Raw genomic sequence first — 10,405 nt, forward strand, 5'->3', positions numbered from 1 at the left:
CCGTAAACACGCAGACGATGTTTTCCATAAGCGGGCTTGGGTATTCCTAAGTGCGTTCACCTCCTTTGCAGAAATGCCAGCTTCAGAGGGAAAGGAAGCCTTGTCTGCAGCTGTGGGTCGCCAACACGGGAAGGGGGCTCCGTGGCAGGCACTGGCCTCCTGCTGGAATTAACTGTGGGCAGGGCTGCCTGCGGACAGGGATGCCCACACGCTGCTTCCCAGGAGTCCCACATCTTGTCGACACCACCCAGGCCTCACCCCGGGTGAGGACGAGACCCCGCAGGTATCCTCAGATTCCGGAGCTGAGTGAGGACCAAGGCAGTGAGGCCTGGGGCTGGGATTGGCCTCCAATGGGAATGCTTTTGTTCTTATTCGATTAATAGCTCTATTGAGACGTAATTCACACGCCCATGTGGAGTGGACATTTGGCTTGTTCTCAGCACCTTCACAAGGTTGTGTAGCCACCACCTCTGTCTGGTTCTAGAACCTTCTCACCCCCCAAAGGAGACCCCGTCCCCATGAGCCGTCACTCCCCCTCCCCTCCCCCAGCCCCTGGCACCACGACCCCACTTTCTGTCTCTGTGGATTTGCCTGTTCTGGACGTTTCCTATCAATGGAATCGCATACTGTGTGTCCTCCTGTGCCTGCTTCTCTCACTGAGCATCATGTGTTCAAAGTCCATCCACGTGGTAGCCTGTGTCAGAGCTTCACTCCTTTTCATGGCTGAGTCATGTTTCACTGTGTGCATGGACCCCATGCTGTTTATCCGTCTGTCCATCCATCCATCCATCCATCCATCCATCCAACCATCCATCCATCCATCCATGGACACTTGGGTTGCTTCCATTTTTTGCCCATTGTCAATCATGCTGTTATAAACATCCATCTACAAGTATTTGTTTGAGCTCCTGTTTTCCATTCTTTTGGGGTATCCATGTACGAATGGAATTCTGGGGCATACAGCAACTCCATGTTTAAACTTCTGAGGCTCCCTTACCTTTTTAACTCACTTTTTGGTGTTCATTCGTTTTTACTTCCTGATTGGTTCATGTACCAATTTTCTGACTACAGATGGATACATTATCATGGGGTCCTCAGCTTCCCAAAGAGACACATTTATTAGTGATAGCTGTGTGCCCACATCATTGAGAAATACAGAAGCAAATAGTCCCAGAAATGATAGAGTTTGAGGCAGACGGGGCGTCCTAGTTTTTGTTATAAAATGCATAGTATATGATATGAAAGTTACGAGAGTCAATCCTAAGAGTTCTCATCACAAGGAAAAAAATTTTGTTTCTCTAATTTTGTATCTATACAAGATGATGGATGGTCATTAAACTCAGTTCACGATGTATGTGAGTCAGATCGCTATGCTGAACACAAACTTATACAGTGCTGAGTGTCAACATCTTAATAAAACTGTAAGAAAAATGCATGGTATTTGGAATATTACAAAGCAATAAAGGTAACGTAACTGTTGGTACAAATGAACTTATTTACAAAACAGAAATAGAGTCATGGATGTAGAAAACAAACTTATGGTTACCAAGGGGATAAGGGAGGGAGGGATAAATTGGGAGATTGGGACTGACATATATACACTACTATGTGTAAAATAGATAACTAATAAGAACCTGCTGTATAGCACAGGGAGCTCTACTCAATGCTCTGTAATGACCTATATGGGAAAGGAATCTAAAAAAGAGTGGAGATATATATATATATATATATATAGAACTGAATCACTTTGCTGTACAGCAGAAATTAACACAACACTGCAAACCAACTATACTCCAATAAAAATTTAAAAACAACAGCAACAACAAAAAATAAACGAGGTCATACCTTATGGTATGCGAACTTCCAGGATTAGCTTTATTTCCCCCTCAACATAATTCTCTGGAGGTTTATCCAAATTGTACCAACAGTTACCAACATGTGATATTTGTCTTTCTGTGTCTGACGGACTTCGTTTACATAACAGTCCTGCGATGACAGAATTACAGAGACGGGGCCAGATTTGTGGTCGTCAGGGGTCTGGGAGGGGGCAGGAGGGAGATGGGTGTGGTTATGGAAAAGGCAACAGAGCAATCCTGGTGGTGATGGATGGTCCGTGTGTCCGCTGCGGGAGTGGATGCACAGATCTGCACGGGGGATTAGATGGGACATTATACTCTAAAAATGGAGTTTAAAAGGACCAAAAATTGTCAATATTGTATGGAGTCTGGCAGTGTTGATACTACCCTTGAAATAAATCTCTGCACCCAAGATGCAGGATGAGTTACCGGGAGACTTGGAGGTACTGTTTGTTCATTTATTCTGAAAATATTTCTTGAGCACCTACTATGGGCCAGGCACTGTTCTGTGCATCGGAAAGGTAGCGGTGAATGAGGCAGACACAAACCCCATCTCCTTATAGGGTTTCCCTTCTCATTGGAGCAACAGGCAAATAGATTGCGTGAAATACATGGCGTGTCAGGTGGCCACGGACACACTAAGACAGGGGAGGGAGTAGAAAGTGCCCAGCAGGGTGGTCTCCTTATTAAAGAACTAGGCCAGGAGAGTGTCCTTGAGGAGGTAACACTGAGCGATGACCAGACGGCGGGTCAGGAGGGAGCCACGTGGGATGTCTGGGGAAAAGCATTCTAGGCAGAAGGAACAGCCAGTGCAAAGGCCCCGGGGCAGCAGGGGTGCATCTGGCACATTCAAGGGACAGAGAGGGAGCAGGTGTGATGGACGGAAGGGAGACGGGTATCTCAGGTCATGGGGAACAGGGGCTGAAAATACCAAGGACGGTTTTAACCCTCCAGATTTCATGCGCTTTTGTACTCAAGTGCTGTTACGATGGCCAAAATTCATTCCTGTTTGCACTTGATTCCACAGGATGCTTTGGTTTGCTAAAAGAAAAATAAACAGACCCAGCAAAATTATTCTCCACCCACAAAGTTGACCCCAGCTCTTTCTCATCGGCGAAGTTACCTCTGTCTGGAGATGACCAGGTGAAACCTCACTTTCAGCCGTTGACTCCTTATTTAAAGAATTAAGTGATCAACTAAGTTTCAAAGGCTGACTTTTTCCATCTTTTTTAAAATTACTAGACCTTATTTTTTAGGTTTACAGAAAAATTGGGCAGCCATTACAGAGAATTCCCATATAACCCCTCTCCCCGCTCCTCCAGTTTCCCCTGTTATGACCACCCTACACTGGGTGGTACGTCTGCTACAATGGATAAACCAAGATTGCTACATTATTATTAACTGAAGTGCACAGTTTCCATTAGGGATCACCTTTGGTGTTGTACATTCTATGCGTTTGGATAAATGTATAATGACATGTACCCATCATTACAGGATCATACTAAGTAGTCTCACTGCCCTAAAAACCCCCGTGCTCCACCTATGCATCCCTCTCTCCCTCCTCCCCTCAAACCCTTGACTCAATTGATTCTTTTTTCCTTAGCCTGCGCCTCTGTTCTTTTGTATGTTATCTTTTTATAATGAATACATTAATTGTAGTGAGCTTAGGATAAAACGTCCCATATTTCTGTGCAGCCAGGGCAATAACATGCATTCGATTAAACTGGTCACAAACACCTCGGAGAAAAGTGTTGAATCCATAGGCATTCCAGATCACTGAAGATGGCAGGGTGGGCATCGTATCTGCTTCTGTAGGGGAACCAAATCCTGCATGAATATGGCCTCATGTTCTAGATCTGTAGCTCCAGATACTGGCCCCAAGACTGTTATCAGCAAACCATAGAGAAATAAAAAGAGACCCGTCCTTCAGCAAGTACAATGTCACTTGGCTTTATTACATCCCAAGGGCGATGCTCTATGCTGTTTGGGGTATGAAAAGGATTTTATCTTGTGGGATGATGGTGGTTATACATGGATGTGTGTTTTCCTACCCTCTGATGGGGAAATAAGACCTCACAATCCCACCTGAGTTACTTACAACATTTTTTTTTTTAAGTTTACATCTAGGTGCCCATGTGTGTCTATTCCGGATGACAAGGGTCACAGCGGGAAAGGGGACTTATTTGTGGCAGAACCATGGCAATGGGATGGAAAATGCAACCAAAATGGGAAAGTCCCTGCAGGTTGGAGGTTGTAGAACACTTGCGAATGGTTTTTAATACATGCAAAAAAAGGAAGAGGTTGAAAATATGATCTGAATAACGTTCATTCACCTCGGATTACAGAAAACATATGCGGCGGTGCAGGGAAGGATTCTAGGGCCCTGCTGCAGCTCTCCCAAGATTTGTCATAAATCACAGCCACACTGAGATAAGGTCAGTGGCCAGAAAGCCAGGTCCGGTGACACGCTTCCCCCCCATAGTATCAACTGCTCTCGGTTGGCGATGGTCGCACGCACGCGAGTCTGGCTCCCGGGCAAAGATAAAGTGTGAACCTGCTCCCTCGCACCCCAGCAGGGGCGGCAGAAAACATGTGATACCACTTAGGTCGGCATGAAAGCAATCTGCTCTCATATCAGATGCTTTGTGCAAAGAATGTCAGGTCACCGGAGGTCACGGGCAGGCAGGCTTTTAAAAAAGCTGGAGGTGGGGCATGCAGGAGGCCTCACCCCCAAGTCTCCGTGGCCTGTTATTTTTCTAATAACAGGTCACGGCTGGAAAGGCATCTCGGAAGATGTAGAAATGTCCCTTGACACACACGGGAGATGGTCCAGGCTTTCAGCTTTCAAGAAAAAAAGAAAAAGAAGAAATCCTTGGGTGTCTGCCAGCGGCTTGGATATTTTGTACCCCTGAGCTGTTATCTTGATGGTTTGCGGTTCTTAGGACTGTTGTTCAGAAATGTCCCACTCCCCACCAGCCCCCAAGAAGGAGCCAGGCTGAGGAGCCGCCTGGAGGGCAGAAGTAATGGTGCCACTTTGGTGGGAGCTGGGTCACCTGCCCGGGGCCACCCCCTCTTGCCAACCTCGGGGTCCCGGCAGCCCAAAGACAGACAGAAGCCGACAGCAGGAAACTCGCAGCTTCTGGAGGACGTAGGCACGTCCGCTGTCACCCACACCAGATGCACTGTATTAAAGAAAATAATAACATACCGGCGAAAAACCTAATAAAGTTACGTTGGTCTCCCCTCCTGCAAACGAGTCTGATGTCATAGAAACTCCTTCCTGTATTTATAGCCTTGTAATTCTCGGTTATCGGATGGTATCCCGTCTGTCTGACGGTGATGGTTTGAATAATGGACTGTTTGTGACAAATGTGGGGAAAGAAGAGCTGCCACAGAAAGGAAGACAGATGGGCCCATCCGTTACAGATACGGTGACACTCCTGCCCCGGCAGGGCTCCTGGGAATCGGCCGCAGAGACAGGAAAATGGGTAGTCGGAATCAAACTCGAAAAAAAAAACCCCAAAACCAACCACCTTATAGGGAACAAAATAAATTGTTTAGAAGCGAACAGAGCAATAGATATTGAGGGGGGAGCATATAAATCAAAATTCAAAAGAGATTAACCCCCCAAAAAGGGACTCTCCTTGCCGTACGTGGAGGAGGGGAAAGGATACAGGCAGGGGAGGGGGAGGGGTACAGAGGAACGAATGATGCACGAGGCAGCTTGCTCCAGGTGGCCTCTTCACCCCCAACTCCTCTGCTCCCCTGGGTCACCCAGCCGTCCACCCACTTGTTCATTTCGTCGCCATGCACTCAATGGCTGTTTCCGAATGCGCATCTGAATCCCGGCATGTAGCCAGCTGCCCTTCAAAGAAGGAAACACAGGACGTGGCTTCTTATCGCGGGAGGAGACGCTTCATACCTGCAGGAGAGAGTCAAGCCGGCGGAGGTGTCCATCCACAAAGAGTTTGACTATGTTCTGGGTCTGACATCCTCAGGGTGAGGGCGCGTCCACAACACACGCACACTTGCCCTCTTGGAACCCGCACCCCGAGGGGCAGGCGTGGGAGGGATGATCAGGAACGTCCTAGGGAGATCACAATCGCACAGTAAGTAGGAGAAATGACGGAAATGAAGACAAGGCAGGGGAAGCAGTCCTGACCTGGGGGGTCCTAGAGGGCTCCCTGACAATGTGCCCCATGGCTCAGATCATGGACACGGATGCACCCAGGAGCAAGGCTGTGGGTCTTGGTCAAGCATGAAGTGGGTTGTGAGTTTAGATGGCCCTAGGAAGATGGTGGGATATTTGGGGTTCTGAATGGGTGTTTGCTCACGGGGTCATTCGTTCATCCACTGAATCATTCATTCATTCATTTCCAAGCTGTACGGAGGGACTCCTGTGTGCCAGACATGTGGACCAGATGAAGTCCCCACCCCTGTAGCCCACAGTTGAGCAGGAGAGATGCCGAGGGAGCCCCATGGCCCCAGAAAGTGGAAAGTGCTGCCCCAGAGGTGGGCACAGTCCCTGGAGAAGGAGAGGAGTTGCCCACCCAGATGGACGATGGCCAAGGCTCAGCCCAGGTGAGGATGTGCACAGACTCATGAAGAACAAGAAGCCAGAGTCGGCCGAGGGGGTATGCCAGGAGCCCTGGGGCAGGGACCACAGGGAGGGCCTTCTGAGGAGACTCAAATGTGCTGGTGTCACACCAGAGAGTTAGGAGATGGGAGATGCTGGAGAAGTTTAAGTGGAGGGTCCCATGACCACATCTGTGTCATAAAAAATATTTCCTCGGGGTTTCCTTGAGCACAGATGGAAAGTGGGGGGGGGGGGTGACAGGGCAGGACACACGGGGACAGAGGATGAGACAGGAGGACACAAGATGACTTCGTGAGGGGAAGGGAGAAACATGTCTTAGAAAACAACAAGCATTCATTTTGAACACCAACAATAAAGACGCTCGTGGTCCGTTCTGCTTTGATCAAAATATATTAAAAATGCTCCAAATAGGGAAGGGCACAGCATCTTCAAAGGAAATTCATAAATGGGCTAGCCTCTCAGCAGAGGACACCTGTACAACCTGTTGCTTCCCATTAGTTATACCAGAACATTCAAGGCAAAGATTGCGGCAAAGGTGGTGTTGCCATCTGTATGGGCTGCTATAGCCAAAAACCACAGACGTGGGGCTTAAACAACAGACATTTATTTCTCCCAGTTCTAGAGGCTGGCAGTCTGAGATCCCGGCGAGGGCAGATTTAGTGTCTGGTGAGGACTCTTGTTCTGGTTCATGGACTGTCGTCTTCTTGCTGTGTCTTCACATGGTAAAAGGGGTGCTGTCTGGGGTCTTTTATAAGGACACTAATCCCACCATGGGAGCTCCACCCTCATGACCTCATCACCTCCCAAAGCCCCCGCCTCCTAACACCATCCCATGGAAGGTTAGGTTTCAACATACGGATTTGGGGGACACAAGCATTCAGCCCATAGCAGGAAGTGAACGGGTTAGAAATTCCACACTGGGGAGAAAGTTGATGTCATCTTTGGCATGGGATGGGTTACAGCACGATTACCTGGTTGGTGATGCCAAGCAACTGCCTTTCAAGTCAACACATGCATATACTCAAACTCTTTGTGGATGGACACCTCCGCCGGCTTGACTCTCTCCTGCAGCTATGAAGCATCTCCTCCCGCGATAAGAAGCCACGTCCTGTGTTTCCTTCTTTGAAGGACAGCTGGCTACATGCCAGGACTCAGATACGGATTCGAAAACAGCCATTGAGTGCATGATGGTGAAATGAACAAGTGGGTGGACGGCTGGGTGATCCAGGGGAGCGGAGGAGTTGGGGGTGAAGAGGCCACCTGGAGCAAGCTGCTCCTGACCTCTCATGTACCCTGTCTCCCTGTCTCACCAAGACCCTGTCTTGTCAACCAAGACCCTGTCTCACCCAGACCCTGTCTCATCAACCAAGACCCTGTCTCGCCAAGACCCTTGTCCAGCAACACCCTTTGTTCACCAAGACCCAGGATCACCAAGACCCTGTCTCACCAAGACCCTGTCTTGTCAACCAAGACCCTGTCTCACCCAGACCCTGTCTCACCCAGACCCTGTCTCGCCAAGACCCTTGTCCAGCAACACCGTTTGTTCACCAAGACCCAGGATCCTCACCAAGACCCTGTCTTGTCAACCAAGACCCTGCCTCACCAAGACCCTGCCTCACCAAGACCCTTGTCTACCAAGACCCTGTCTCACCAAGACCCTTGTCAACCAAGACCCTTGTCTACCAACACCCTTTGTTCACCGAGACCCAGGCTCACCAAGACACTGTCTCACCAAGACCCTGTCTTGTCAACCAAGACCCTGTCTTACCAAGACCCTTGTCAACCAAGACCCTTGTCTACCAACACCCTTTGTCCACGAAGACCCAGGCTCACCAAGACCGACCCACCAAGACCCTAAAGGCTCTTCTGCAAGCCCAGTGATCCCAGAGGCCACCATTCCCCTGTGTCTCTCCCCACACAAAACTCAATGCATCTCCCCTTCAACATGAGTCCTCTTAGAACCACAACTCCTGAAAGACCAACTTGAAATTTGCTGCAGGATCAATGAAATTTCAAGAACACAGTTCTCTTAAACGGACTAGGGTGGCAATTGGTGGACCAACGATAGCCAAGGGTAACTTTTGCTGGGCCCCATGGAGACGATGAGATAGAAGAACACTTCTGTAATTTTATCCGTTGACCAAAAACACTCCGTACCATAATATCTTTATTCAGGGGTGCAAAATAAGATTTATCTAAGCATCTTCGAGTGTTAAATGTTTACAGAAAGAGTGGAGAGTGAAAAAGTTTGGCAGGTGAGTGATGACCACCACTATTAAAAGAATACTTTCCTCTTGCAAGGATAAGTGAGGAAGGGTGTCAGATTTTTGTGTCAAGATGTGTCGGAAAATAATCTGTCTGTGTCTCAGGAGGAGACACTTTGAGGGCACCCAGGTTTATGAGGTTGTTCCTGGCCCAGCTCAGCCGCGAGTCTATTCCTCAGCTCCTGGGAGAGGCTGGCTGCCCACGTTCTCCCACAGGGACAGAGCCTGGGGTGACTCTAAATGTCCAAGATCAGGGAAGCAGGTACATCCCGTCACCCGTGCATGCTTGATCATTTGTGCAGCCATTGAACAAATATTTATTGAGCTCTCCTTTCTCCTTGCTAGAAAACTATACCTCCTTTAAAATTATGTCATAGAAGTAAATGCAAAATGTGTGAAGATGTCAGTCACGTTTTGTTGAGTAAGTTGAGTAAGATAGATTAGATAATAGATGGTAGAGATAGATACATAAATAATAGATAGATGAAAAAGACACTGTGATAGATGAATAGAGAAATAGATATAAATATAGATAGACAATAGATGAATAGATAGACAATGGATGGTACAGATAGATTGATAATACATAGATGATAGATAATAGATTGATAGATTGATAATATAGATAGATAATAGATGAAAAGATGACATGATAGATGGATAGATACAGCTATAGACATAGATATAGATACAGGTAAAAATAGACAGATTGGGAGTTCCCTGGTGGTCCAGTGGTTAGGACTCAGCACTTTCACTGCCGTGGGCCCAGGTTCAATCCCTGGTCAGGGAACTAAGATCCCACAAACCATGTGGGGCATCCAAAATAAAAAAGAAGAAATTTATTGATTGATACAGCTAGATAGATGTTATAGATAGAAATAGAAATAGACAGATGGATAGATAGAAAGATGATAGATGATAGATAGATAGATGATAGATAGATATAGATAGATGATAGAAAGATAGACATATACATAGATGATACATAATATAGATGATAGGTAATAGATGAAAAAGATGACATGATAGATGGATAGATACAGCTATAGACATAGATAGAGATAGAAATAGGTAGATTGGTTGATTGATACATCTAGATAGATAATACAGAAAGAAATAGTAATAGATAGATGGATAAATACATAGTTTAGATAGATAGATGATAGGTAGGTAGGTAGATAGATGATAGATAGATAGATAGATAGATAGATAGATAGATAGATAGATGATAGATAGAGATGATAGGTAACAGAGAGAGAGACATACACACACACACACAGGAACTCCAAGGGTCTCACAAAATTCTCCCCTCCCTGGAAACCCAAGGGGTAGAATTAGAAACTGGATATTCTGTCTGCTCCAGGCCTTCTGGAATTCTTGTAAACCGAACCACAATTTAAGTGTCACAGGGAAATCTGCTCTTTAAGCAACCCCTGGAATTTGAGCCGGCAGCTGGGAAGCCACAGACCAGGAACAACACTGCCATTTTCCGTACCATCCATACTCACCTCTCCTCAAGCGCAGCAGAAATCTACAGCCTAGAATCTCAGCAAAGGCTTTAACTGAAGGTCTCTGCTTTTGCAGAGCAAGCCAGAGTTACACATTAGAGCAGGGAGACAACTCGGGGGACTTCTGGGCAGGGGCAGCGGAAGTTGTCATTGGACTTGGAAAGAGAAGATATCTTCGTG

General features: G+C 47.1%; 1 non-coding gene across 1 annotated transcript; it reads left to right on the plus strand.

Moving 5' to 3' along the window:
- The first annotated feature begins 9,434 nt into the window (after nucleotides 1–9,434).
- TRNAE-UUC (transfer RNA glutamic acid (anticodon UUC)) lies at nucleotides 9,435–9,507 on the plus strand. The gene has a single exon. It is a non-coding gene; the product is annotated as a tRNA-Glu (tRNA).
- Nucleotides 9,508–10,405: the final 898 nt, after the last annotated feature.

This window comes from Eubalaena glacialis, chromosome Y (genome assembly GCF_028564815.1).
Source record: "Eubalaena glacialis isolate mEubGla1 chromosome Y, mEubGla1.1.hap2.+ XY, whole genome shotgun sequence".
Taxonomy (NCBI): Eukaryota; Metazoa; Chordata; class Mammalia; order Artiodactyla; family Balaenidae; genus Eubalaena; species Eubalaena glacialis.